This window comes from Durio zibethinus, chromosome 24 (genome assembly GCF_047325235.1).
Source record: "Durio zibethinus cultivar Kanyao isolate XHJ-2024 chromosome 24, ASM4732523v1, whole genome shotgun sequence".
NCBI classification, from domain to species: domain Eukaryota; kingdom Viridiplantae; phylum Streptophyta; class Magnoliopsida; order Malvales; family Malvaceae; genus Durio; species Durio zibethinus.
Window position 1 is genome coordinate 8,421,805 of NC_143185.1, and position 9,052 is coordinate 8,430,856.

At 29.7% G+C, this 9,052-nt stretch overlaps 2 long non-coding RNA genes across 4 annotated transcripts; one reads left to right on the top strand and one right to left on the bottom strand.

Moving 5' to 3' along the window:
* Positions 1 to 2,003: 2,003 nt before the first annotated feature.
* LOC111316838 (uncharacterized) lies at positions 2,004 to 5,964 on the bottom strand. Of its 3 annotated transcripts, none has more exons than XR_016333144.1 (3): positions 5,731 to 5,964; positions 5,418 to 5,569; positions 2,004 to 4,162 (listed from the first exon to the last, which is right to left on the bottom strand). It is a non-coding gene; the product is annotated as an uncharacterized LOC111316838 (long non-coding RNA). The 3 variants fall into 3 exon arrangements; XR_002693417.2 differs by having other exon boundaries at positions 2,004 to 4,174; XR_002693416.2 differs by having other exon boundaries at positions 2,004 to 4,189.
* Positions 5,965 to 6,569: 605 nt separating this feature from the next.
* On the top strand, positions 6,570 to 7,436 carry LOC111316836 (uncharacterized). Its single transcript, XR_002693413.2, has 2 exons — positions 6,570 to 6,709; positions 6,906 to 7,436. It is a non-coding gene; the product is annotated as an uncharacterized LOC111316836 (long non-coding RNA).
* The last annotated feature ends 1,616 nt before the right edge of the window (positions 7,437 to 9,052 follow it).

Below are 9,052 nucleotides of genomic sequence, written 5' to 3' on the forward strand. Positions count from 1 at the left end.
GAAATTATTTGTTTTTGGACTTTGATCACAATTTTGTCTGCCATTTGAACTGTTTAATTTTCCACTAGCTCTAATTTGGATATATTAACGGTCAAATATTCATTTGATTTTTATATTATATATTTTTATTTATTTAATATTTAAAGAATAAACTTTTACAATTGAATACTTAAATTTGTATTATGTCAAATATTTTGATATTTCACGTTATTATCATTAGTCAAGTAGTTAATATGATAAGAATATTTAATAAAATTTTAATATGTCATAAATATTTAATTATCGTCATATTATTTATTTACATATCACTAAGAAAAAATGAAATTTTTATAAAATTTTCAAAAATTATAAAAAATTAAAAATTATATGAAAAATTTTATAAAAATTTGAATATTTTGATTAAGTAAAAAACTTAGAATGTGAAAAAAATACAAAAAGAGAGGAAATGAGGGAAGGGGAAAGAGATACGGGGTGGGGGGAAGAGGCAGAGGAAGGGGAGGGTTGTTGATGAGGCCAGGCGAGATTAGGTTTGATCTTTTGGACCTAACAGGTTGGCGTTGATTTGGTAACGTTGCTTGATCCGTATTTGCGACACCTCCCCCTTTCCTCCTCGGCACTCTCTCTCTCTCTCTTTCCTTCCGCCCCTTCCCCTTTCTCTTTTAGATTTTTTTTTTTTAATTCAAGTACCGCGTTAAAATATTACACTAAAAACTTTTAAAATATAATTATTATATTAAATTTTTTTATAATTTATGAATATATTAATTATTATTTTAATTTTAAATTAAAAAGCCAAAATTTTATCTTTTGAATTTTTAATTATTTTAAATTTTTATTTAAATGATAACGTGATAATATACCCAAAAATAATGTAGTACGAGAATTATCGCAATATGGAAATTTATTGCAAAATTAGGAACCCGACAAATGAACATAAAAAATATTTTAAAATTTAAAAAAATAAAAAAAAATCATCATTAATCTTTTTTAAAAGATATAATTGATCACTTAAAAAATTTATTTTTTTAATAAAACCAAAAATAAATTTAAAGTTTTTTTAAAAAACATTTTAATATTTGAAAATAGAATTAAACTTGAAAGTTTAATTACACATTAAAAAAATTAGCTAAATCATATTTAAATATTATTAAAAGATATTTTCATAATTTTACTGATTTACAATCAAAATTTTTAATATATCAAAAATTACTAAATAATATTAATTATAATCTAAAACTTTTCATTAAAAATTCATATAAAAATTATTAAACTACGAAGTACTCTAAAAAGTATTTTTGTAATTTTCCTCCTTTTAGGTCCAACAAAAATTTTAAAGTTTCAAACCATAATTTTGTAACTAATAAACTTTAATAATCATAGTTAATCACAAATTCTCATGATTGACCCGAATTTCATAAAATTTGATCAAACGACTTTTTAATCATTTCGATTCAAAATTTTGTTTTTCCAACGATTTAGACAAAACCAGATAAGTGATTTTTATCAAAATTGTGACAAATTTTAATTCAAGCCCACATCAGGGTTATTTTGATTCAAAACTAAAGATTAACTTTAAAATCTTTACTGATCCAATGCCTTGATTCGGTTATCCTAAAAATGATCTAAATTTGATCAAATTCCATCAAGTTTAACTTAATTAACTTTTAGGTTAACCTTCGACTTTTTCCTTGATTTTTGCTTTTCTTTTTTTTAATTAACTTAAAAATCATATAATTTTTATAAAGCTCGAAAAATTTTGGAAAAAACCAGATTCTCTCGTTTTTTAAAGTTTCACAAAGTTTCGCGATTGACTAAAACATGAACAAAATTAAATTAATTACAAGTATATGAAACCCGAGGTATACGTCGGGATTTATATTATATAATTTTTTCATTCCTTTTGTCTATTTTTTCTGTTTTTAAATTATAAATTTATTGCCAAATACTTTTTAAACTTTATCAAAGTGATTGAGATAAGAATATGCAGCTAAACAACGCAATAATCATAATAAAGACAATTAGCAATGAAATTAGAACATACATACATTTTCAAAACTTGGAATACAACTTCTAATAATGAAAATAAAATATGTAAGTCTCTAATTTCTCGAATGACAATGCTATGAACCTCAAATTCATTACACATTGCACAAACTTGTATCAATTGTGAAATCTAAAATGAATCCAATAGGTAAACTATCATCGCTCAAACCTTAAATTTTCACATATAATTGGAGTTTGCATATAAATAAAATTAATTAGACTGCAAGTTTACACATCAATTAATTGTTCTCTGCATGCGAAAGCAGAAACATACATGCCATCATGGAAAATAGTCAGGGACAACTACTGAGTGCCAGAAGAACTTTTATCATTTAACTTATACGTATTTTGCAAACTGAAAACTAAAACACGATATAATTACCATCAACCAAAAGCAAGAGACATACCAGCACATTGATAAAAAGGAAGAAACGTATTTTAATTTAAACTCAATAGAATAAAAGTTTAAAATGGACCAACTAGAGGGGGAAAACGAAACAGAATTACCATAAAAAGTGCATTATTGCCTTTGGCACTAAGTCTTGAATGTTCTTCTGGACTATATCAAAGTACGATTGCGTTACTAATTCAATGAAAATTATTTCTGATGCTTCATTTTCTAAAATTTCAAGTGGTCTTAACATGGAGAGTGAGATCACCAAGGCAAACATAAAAAGAGGTGAAGCTAAGATACATAAAGCTATTTTGATATAAAGAAACAAAGCAATCTCAATTCTTTCACACAAAAAGGTGCATATCTCTTGAAATGTGTAAATACATCTCTCAGTAAGTGTTCAGGCAACAATTTGTACATGGAAGAATGATATTGCATAGAATAACATGTTAGAAGAAATAAAGTCAATTTAATTTATACCTTTTACACAAAGAATTAGCTATTCTTTACTTTTGGATCGAATCTTTTGAAGGATTTACGTAATCCAAATCTATTATCAGTCTTTGACATATCAACCTTTGACATAAAAAACTAAAAAAATATATTTCATATTTGACATATCAATAATTTTTTACCTAATCCAATCTTTTGCTGCCTTAAGTATCATAGATGATTTACCAACCTCCTTGTAAGCGATTTTTCAACCTCCCCTTTTCCCTCCATTTTTCCTTTTCCAATACCTACAGGATTTCAATCCAACAGCTAAAAGAGTTGAATGTTCGTAGTCACTCTTAGTTTTAACTAAAAGGAATATAGGGGAAAGAGCATATTTCTAGCATGAACAACTGAAAATCAATAAATGAGATAACATTACATTTCAAACAGACATTAATATGATAGCACGAGCACATGTAAGCCAGAGATTTTAATATACAAAAACATAAACCAAAAATATCTCAATCCAACTTTCGCTGATAAAATAATCTCACTTAAAAATGATGTGATCATCTTACATACCTTGAGTTTCTTAAGTAATCCATAGAGCTTTTCCACCGGCTTCTCAACCTCTTGTATCGATATCATAAATAATAAGAACATTGTGCAATTAGATGAATTCCACTTAAAATGAAAATAAGTGTTATAAAAGTCAAAGATAAATTACATCAAAGACTTGAAAACTAACTCAAAGAAATAAAGTTACAAATTGCTAAAACACAATGAATCAATGAATATTTTTCCAGGTTCTCCTTTTAAGTTTTCCAATTTAAAGCCAAAGAAACACTTTTAACTTCTTGTTCCTTATTTATACCAGCTTAACTATTAACTAATGCTGTTTTCCAACATGATTAACAACTTTTTCTAATTGTTGCTACTGTTTCACAATCAATCACCAAAACCCAACTTTCCATCATAGATCCAATCAACTAAAACAATGATTAACATTGTGATTACACATGAAAACACAGTCAGGAAGCAAAGATAAGTAATTTAATAAAAAAACCCACTCGTTTCACATTATTAGCTAATGGACCAGAGGGACTTCTAGGGTTGGTAGAGCCAGTTCTCGTAGACATCAATCCATCAAATATTTAAGACAACTGGTGTTGATAAAGAGTCATGGATAAAGCTTGCCTATGCAAAAACTCTTCTTCTGCAATCATTTTTCTTTGTGATCTTCCCATTGTCGTGCTTCTTACTCCATTATCTTTGGTATCTTTCTTTGTCCTGCAAATGAAGCTATTACCCATTAAGCTATCGCAATTAAATTGCAAACAGAAGAAAAAAAAAAAAAGCAAATAAAACCATATCATTTCTAAATCAGTCTTTTAAAGAATATTCTCAGATGCATTGAACTTTGAAGTTTGATCAATTAGAAAAAAGAAAAATAAAACTCTTAACAGAATAGTTTCTAGCCATTAAACAAATGCAGAGACACAGACAAATTCTTGATTTGCATTGTAAGTTCCTACAAGGCTGCAATTATTCACATAATGCATCTAATGAACTTATTTTATAAACTCTGATAATATGTGTGTTATTGTTGAGTCCATTTCATATTAAACATGTGTAAAATACGAAAATTATTGATATGTCAAATATCAAATATATTTTTTAAATTTTTTATCAAACTCACTTACAACTTTTGCTAAAATTTTAAACCATGTCGCTTTCGTATATTTTTTTGTACCGTTTTTGTATCATGTTAGTGTATTGTGTTTAAAATTGTTAAGTTAAAAGAAAAAATAAAAGCACACAAATCTTTCACCAACTAATTTGCAATCACTTATGCAAGGTCAAGAATCTTAGCATATGCTTTTGGCCTTGATTCAATCCAAAAATCAAAAGGTTATGTCCTTTAGCCATGCTTTTTGAGCTGAAAGGAATAGCCTGTAAAGTTTAGTTTCAGGGCCTATTGTTCTTGCAAGAGTAACATGAGAAAAGAAGATATAATGGCTATCACCCACTATCAGAAACAATAGAAATTATATTATCTTGCTAGTTTCAAAGAATAAGAATAAAACTCATGGACTAATTAACTAAGAAGTATTTTACTACACCTAATTTGATAACTTGAGGTATCATAAACAATTTAATAAACATAAGAAACTTAGATGACGGTGCTAATTTTCCTTGCCACATGTTAAAGGTAAATGTCAAGTGAAAACACCTTATCCACTTTCGAATGTCCAATATTCCAATTAAATTAAAAATAATATTTTCATCTTTTAGAGGATTGAGCCATCTTATATATTAAAGATGACTGATTCTATTTTTTATTTATTTTATTTTTACCTCTTTAATGAAAATCAAGCACAAAAACTAACTCATCATTTTCAGAAATCTGGGCATCAATTACAGGCTAACACATATGGAACAAAAAGAACGATTTGTTTAGACAAAATATAGAAGAAGAAAAAATTAAATAAAATCTAACTCATATTGGTCTTGATCTTGGTTTTTTAGTTATTCTTATACTTACTTGGAATCTTAGGCTCTTCGTTCCAAGCGCTTCCTGGCCAACTTTGTTGCAAAAATTCAAAGATTCAAATGCACATCTCTTCTCGTTTCTTGATTATCCATTGCTCAGTGCTCTTGTTTGTCATTTTATTTTCTTTTCAATTCTATCAGTAACTATCAAACATCATATGCATAAAAAAAAGTCACAAATCTTTAAGTTTTTAATTTAATCTCATATTAATGAAAGAAAATTCTTGATTTGAACAAAAAATGCAAAATCAAGGGAAAAGAACCTTAAAATAAGCAAAAATTAATTCAGAGAACAAATATCTTACCAATTACTTTTCCTCTTATTTGGATTTTTTCAAAATTTTCTCTCCTCTCCATTGCCCACCGGAATAACTTGTTTTGACTCCAGCCAATGAGCTGATCAGCTTCAGTTCTCCCCTCTCGATCCCCAAAAAATCTGATTCTTCTATTCAACATTTTTTCTGGTCATCGTTCAAATACAACCAATTTTCCACCACCTCCCTTCCTCTGTTCTATTTCCATTTTTTCTCTCTCTCTCTCTCTATCGCCTGAAAATGTTTTTTTCTTACTCGAATTCTTTCATTAATCAACTCTCAGTTTTCTTTGTTACTACCAAGGTTTTCAAGGAAAGAACTAACTTCTCTTTTGAAATTATAAAAAACTTACGCGTATCCTTTGGACACAAGTTGCCATCCGCAACGCCGACGCGTGTAGCTGGTTTCGTGATTTTCAATTTAGCCTTCAAGTGTTTCAAAATTTATTACATGTCAAAAACGACACAAAAGTGATTAAGTTTAATTGAGTGAGCAAAATCAATTTTAAAATTTATTACATATATAAAAGCAATTCTTTCATGTTAGAATTTGGAGGACAGATAACCTATGTCTTAAAAAAATGTAAGGGGTAATTTAGGAAAAAAAGAAGAAGCTTATAGTGACTTTGTGAAAGCAGAAGCTTTGAGACTTTGCCAGAAAAGAAAAATGACTTCACAATCCGAAACTTCTATGCCATACAATCTGCAATAAATTAACAGAGAGGAAGGGGAAGGAGAAAGAGAAAGAGAAAGAGAAGAAAGTAGCGAGAATACGTCTGGCTCAATCATTTGCCTCTCTTTCATGATGGCTTTTAAGATTCGAATTTCAATTTTACAATCCGATAAAAATGAAGAGAAAGAAAGGGGAAGTAGAAAGAGAAGGAGAAAGAGAAAAAAAAGAAAAAGAGAAGAAGGTAGCAAGATTACATATTGATCAATCATTTGCCTCTCCTTCATGGTTACCTCTTAAGGTTCGGATTTTAATTTCTCCCTATTTCTCTTCTGTCCTTTTAAACCTCTTTTAATTACTTGTGGAAGTGTTTGATAGTTGGTGTCTCCATTTCTTTTTCTCTCCTTTTTCGGTTTTTTTTTTTAATAATAATTCTCTACTCTTCTATGTAAAAATCTAGGGTTTTTATAATTTGAATTTTTCTATTGGTTTGGAAGATCTTGAGATTCCATGGCTAGGGTTTATAGAAATTGAGAGAGGTTGGTGCGAGCTACCTTGGACAGAAAGCAACTCAAAATTACTATTCAAGGTCATGAGAGGACCCCGAGTAGAATCGCAGGTGCGATCCCATTCCCACCCTCGCTTGGTAACGCAAATAACATCGACGCCATCCTTCAGGCTGCGGATGAGATTTAATCGGAGGACCCCTAATTTGCTAGGATACGCATGTCATTTTCTTTTTTTCTTATTTTCTTTGTCTTACCGCACCATTTGTATGATCTGATGGTAGTTTAAGTTGTGGAGTTGTTAAGTGAACTGGCTTGAAAGCTACTTTGGAGGAAGATTTTGGAGTATGTTGACTACCATATATGTTTCATCATATTTTTTTGTAGTGTTGATTTTTTAGGATAGATTTATTTCAATTAACCAAAAAATATGGGAGTTAAATTCTTCTTCTCCTCTTGTGCCCGTATTGGAGGAGAGGTTGGAATTTGGACACAATACTAAAGTCTTCTTGGGTTTCTTTAGCTTTTGTGTTGTCTTTTGCTTTGTGTGTTTGGTTTATGAAATAGTAGTAAGCATAGACTATGTCTAGCTGAACTAACTTTATGGAAACTTATGTGATGACTGTATTGGAGGAGCAAAAGGAATCACTATACATGATTGCATGTTTCAAATTTAGAATCAGCAGTACTGGTAGTACTATAGAACAAAAATAGTCGAAACTTGTTTGTGATGGAAACTATTTTAACTCTTAGAAATGGATATTAAGGGGTAATATGGTTCGAACTGAATGATCTTTGGGCCTAGGAGACATATTATATAGATGTGGCAATATGATATTTCTCCATGTATATTTAAGGTGATTGGAAATTCAGGTAATTGAGAACTTGGATTAAATCAAAACAGTGCTTGTTTTGAATTCTTAATGCAGATGTTAGATTTAATTGAATGATTAAATTCATTTGATTAAATGATTAAATGATTAAATTCAAAGTATCAGGTCGTATTGTGTTAATTTGCATAGCAGATGATCAATTGTTTGTTTAGATAGTTCATTTCATTCCTAGACTAGACTAAAGAATCGCCCTTAGTTGTTACATTTCCCAAAGTTGTTTTAATTTACTGTTGGGATTTAGGTTTGCATTCTGCCCCTGTTGTTGATTGAGTCCAATGTTTAGGAATTTGTCAAACCACTGTCAATGCTGTTTCCTTTTTTTTTTGGTTCATTTTTATACCATGGATAATGCCTGGTTTAAACTTTCTTTAATACTGTTCCATCTTATCATGAAACTCCATTGCTACTTCTGCTTTATGAGAATATGGAGTTGGACTTTGGTTTGACTATTGTGTTCACTTGTGACTAAAATCTTATTAGTTTGTTGTGCTGATAGAACCAATATATGTTCATCGGTTTGACTTCAGTGACCATTACTCATTTCAAAGTAATGTGTGGTGCTCCTATTTTATTTACACTTATTTAGCGACAAAAGAAGCTTTAATTGCAGCTTAATTTGTTTATTGTGCAAGTTCAAGGGATAAAGGACCCAATCCTTAGCAGATTGTTAATGAATGAGTTACAAAACTCACTTTGATTTTCTTTCAATAGTTTCTACAAAAAATACAATGAGGAGGTGAAGCAGTTTCTGACTCAATTTTTCATCAAGAGAAAGCAAAAGGGCTATATGGTGATTAAGGATCCACGCTCAACTTTCTATAAAGCTTTATGCGTAGGGCTTGATGGGGATGAAAATCTCTCTGAGGGTGACTACATGGAGAAAACATTGGCACCAAATCTAGGTGTCTTCAAACAATGAATATATGAATTTTTGAGTAGTTTTTGACACTCTGATTTCTCATTGTAGACTTAATTTTGAGCCAGATCATTTGTTAAATACAATGACATATACAAAGGAAAAAGCAAGGTTGATTTTCCCTTTTTTCATAACGGTGGTTTATCACATAGTAACGGTATGATAGAATTTGTCTAAATTTTTGCAAGGGACATTCAGATGGATGAAACTGCAAACAACAATAATAACCAAGAGAAGCCTCCTTTATCCCTAGCAGCACAGGTTTTAGCAATTGCCTTTTCTTAAAACTACAAACAGCAATAACAAAGAGAAGTCTCCATTCGTCCTGA